The following is a 4,330-nucleotide window of genomic DNA, read 5'->3' on the forward strand; positions in this document are numbered from 1 at the left end:
GCCTTAGCTTATTTAGTTGTGCCTAAGTCTTAAAAAAAGGTAAAGGTCCCCTGTGCAAGCACCGGGTCATTCCTGACCAATGGGGTGACGTCACATCCTGATGTTTACTAGGCAGACTTTGGGTGAAAACACATGGTCACTTTATCCTCCTTTAATCCCTGTTTTGGCCAGGATTCAGCCAGGATCGAACACATGCGTTTCACCTAATGTGCGTTCGATCCTGGCTAAAATAGGGATTAAAGGAGGATAAACATGCGTTTTCACCCTTGGTTTATGGGGTGGTTTGCCAGTGCCTTCCCCAGTCATCTATGCTTTACCCGCAGCAATCTGGATACTCATTTTACTGATCTCGGAGAGGGCAGGGTTTGGGGAGGGGAGGGACTCCAATGGGATGTAATGCCATAAAGCCCACTCTCCAGAGCAGCCATTTTCTCCAGGGGAACTTATCTCAGTCATCTGGAGACCAGTTGTAATTCCGGGAGTTCTCCAGGCCCCACCCGGAGGACAGCAAACCTAATTCTCGCATGCCAGCAAAGTGCTCCTAGATCAGACGAGCCATAAATCATGTAAGAAACATAAACTAAAGACGCATTTTTTAAAAAAGCAGTACAACGGGAGAGGGTGTCAATCAAAGACTTGAAAGCTGTCATGGTTCAGCAAAAAAAAGTATATATATTCAAAGAGAGATTCCAGCCTGGAGCTGCTGAAGTTGCGATTCATATGCAGATGTGACCCAAAGTGACTCGGGCTGAACAGACCTGAGGTGGGTAGCTCATTACAGAAAACAATTCACTGTCTGTAGATTTTGATGCACACTGTTCCCTATTACTATGTATGGATGTGAAAGATAGGAAGAAAGTACATTCCTTTGAAATGTGGTGTTGGAGGAGAGTGTTACAGATACCGTGGACTGCCAAAAAAACAAATCAGTGGGTTCTAGATCAAATCAGGCCTGAACGGACCCTAGAAGCTAAAATGACTAAACTGAGGCTGTTGTACTTTGGTCACATTATGAGAAGACCAGAGTCACTGGAAAAGATAATCATGCTGGGAAAAGTTGAAGGCAGCAGGAAAAGAGGAACACCCAACAAGAGATGGACGGACTCTATAAAGGAATCCATGGCCCTCAGTTTGCAAGACCTGAGCAAGGTTGTTAAGGATAGGACGTTTTGGAGGACGTTGATTCATAGGGTTGCCAGGAGTTGGAAGTGACTTGACGGCACTTAACACACACACACATCCAACCTGCCTAGCTGTGTGATTGCCAGTTGGGAATGGCCCATTTCCACTCTTTGGAGTAAATCTCATGGCTCCGCATCGCCATCTCTGGTATTCTTCAGGGTTTTCTTCTCCCTTTGTACAAATGTTTGCAGACTCTTCTTCATGTACTATCTAAGTATACCTGAGCTTTCTAATTCATGCATCTGGCGAACTGGGCTTACGCTCAGGAAAGCTTGTGCCGCAATATATCTGCTAACCTTTAAAAGGGCACAGGACTCTTTGTCATGGATAACCACATTATCTGCGGAGGCTTGGGGGACTACGAGTCTTGCCAAATTGCTAATGAAGGGTTAAACCCTGTTGATTTTTAATTGTGTTTGGAGACACACAAAACACTCAGAAGTGGAAAATTTGATCTTCCTGGTGGTTACGAACGCTTAGCAAGTCTCGACAGATTCATGCAGCAGTCATGGGATATTCTACATTACAAATCTAGGCTAATTTAAATCTTAATAAATATCTTTGCGAGAATTATGTCAAAACAAAATACCAGATCTCTTCAGTGGGTTCTTGAAACAAATAACATGAAAAGTTGCTTAAAGAATCCCCTCCAGGTATTGCACGGAGACATCTGTTTTCTTCAACAACATCCACTCCCATGGGAAATGTTCAAAGCAAGCAGAGTAAGAAAAAATGGCTTCTTTTGCCAAGATATGAATTTCAGCCAGATCTAAGATACTGTGGTGCAAGTGAAAAAAATGTAGAACATTGATATGTATGTATATGCTCAAGAAGAAGTGAGCTGTGACTCACGAAAGCTCATACCCTTCCAGAAATTTTGTTAGTCTTTAAGGTGCTACTGGACTCTTGCTCTTTTCTATGCATATGCTGTGTTTCATGCGCACGCATATATACCACAGCATGGTTTCTAGGCTTTGAGTAAGCTCTGGTTTTGCACCATAGCTAATCTATAGGCCGAGGATGCCATCCACCAAAAAATAATGTGTGTGTATGCTAAGTGCCGTCAAGTCGCTTATGACTCATGGCGACCCTATGAATCAAAGTCCTCCAAAATGTCCTTTCCTCCCTTTTTGGATGCACACCTTAACATGGTGAGGGGGTTTGTGTGTGTCAGGGAAGCTGAGAGCAATACTGTAGGGGGTCTAGATGCTATCAAGAGACTAAACTCTTGGCAGAGTCACTCAAGACGGAATGGTCACAGCTGAGACACCAGACGAAGATGCATCCACCCCCTTAAGGGATCAGTGGCCACATCCGCAGAAGAGAACAGGCAGTTCCAATGGGGATGGGGGCAGAGGAATCCTTGAAGGTTAGCAACTGGGCAGCAGCAGTAGCGGAAGGTGACACTGGGGGAGGATCTTTCGTAGACAACAGCAGTGCCGCTACGGCTAGCCCTGGTTGGTACTGTGCAGAAGGCGGCACTGGTAACCAATTCTGACCAACCTTTACTTTGAAAACCCTATGGTGAGACAATCCAAAATAGAAAATAATATACTTACTTATTTAAACCATTATTGTTCCTCCTCCCATTTGTCCTATGCTTGAAGAGGCCGAAAAACCCACACATTTTAAAAACAGAACCTAGGTGGGGCTGAGAGAGTGTGACTAGCCCAAGGTCAACCAGCTGGCTTCATGCGTAGGAGTGGGGAAACAAATCCAGTTCACCAGATTTGCCGCTTATGTGGAGGAGTGGGGAATCAAACCTGGTTCTCCAGATCAGAGTCCACTGCTCCAAACCACCGCTCCTAACCACTACACCACGCTGGAGGAGGAGTTGGTTTTTATACTCCACTTTTCTCTACCTTTAAAGAGCCTCCAAGCGGCTTACAATCACCTTCCCTTCCCCTCCCCACAACAGGCACCAGATTAGAGTCCACCGCTCATGCGGAGGAGTGGGGAATCAAACCCGGTTCTCCAGATTAGAGTCCACCGTTTCTAACCACTACACCACGCTGGCTGCCACTGTCTCTGTCCTCTGTGGAGGATCTATAGGACTGGAGAAGCTATAGCAATAAAATCCTCCCACTGCCCATTCTTCGTCAACTTGTACAGAGATTTAAAAATAAATAAAGATGCCCTCAAAAATCCACTTTTTCCCCTCCACTGGAGGACTCTGACCCTTGGAAAGGTTCCCCTTCTCACCATTGTTAAGAGGAGAGTGGAAAAGATCATAACTCAGACACAAATACAACCTAATGGGGAATGTTAAGAATACCATTTGAAATTAAAAGGTGGCTCAGGAAGGCCTACAGCAGACTGACCCCCAAATAGCCCCCAAAGCTGCTCCAAAGCCAGCAGTGCAGCTGTCAGTAGAGCCATCAATGGCCAGATGTAGTGATTTTTTTTAAAAAAACATATCATTCCACAGTTCACTTGTCTAGCTTCTAGCGCTCCCCCTTGGGTGGCTTTGTTTCCATCAGACGTAGAGGGGGAAGAAGGCCGCGTGCCAGAATGTGAAATAATGTGAAGTGGGGATAACCAAGGTTGTCTCCCGGTGTTGGTCCGCCCCATCACAAAGAACCGGGCTCACGTATTATCAAGACTGCCACCAATCTGCCTTCGGGGAGGGGCCGTGGCTCAGTGGCAGAGCTTCTGCTTTACATGCAGAAGGTCCCAGGTTCAATCCCAGGCATCTCCAGTTAAAGGGACTAGGCAGGTAGGTGATGTGAATAGACCCCTGCCTGAGACGCTAGAGAGCCATGGAGAGGGCCCTTGGCTCAGTGACAGAGCTCCTGCTTGGCATGCAGAAGGTCCCAGGTTCAATCCCAGGCATCTCCAGTTAAAGGGACTAGGCAAGTAGGTGATGTGAATAGACCTCTGCCTGAGACCCTGGAGAGCCGCTGCCGGTCTGAGTAGACAATACTGACTTTGATGGACCAAGGGTCTGATTACATATAAGGCAGCTTCATGTGTTAAACACAGGTATTAAACAGATTGATAGGATATTGGGCTGTTGGACATGTGGAGGGCCGTATCTCAGTGGTAGAGCATCTGCTTGGCTAAAATGTGCTCAGATCGGGTCTTCCTCTTTCCTGCTGCCTTCAACTTTTCCTAGCATGGTTGTCTTTTCCAGTGACTCTTGTCTTCT

General features: G+C 46.2%; 1 non-coding gene across 1 annotated transcript; it reads left to right on the forward strand.

The window, feature by feature from the left end:
- Window positions 1–3,811: 3,811 nt before the first annotated feature.
- Window positions 3,812–3,880, forward strand: TRNAV-UAC (transfer RNA valine (anticodon UAC)). The gene has a single exon. It is a non-coding gene; the product is annotated as a tRNA-Val (tRNA).
- The last annotated feature ends 450 nt before the right edge of the window (window positions 3,881–4,330 follow it).

Source organism: Euleptes europaea, chromosome 16, assembly GCF_029931775.1.
Source record: "Euleptes europaea isolate rEulEur1 chromosome 16, rEulEur1.hap1, whole genome shotgun sequence".
Classification (NCBI taxonomy): domain Eukaryota; kingdom Metazoa; phylum Chordata; class Lepidosauria; order Squamata; family Sphaerodactylidae; genus Euleptes; species Euleptes europaea.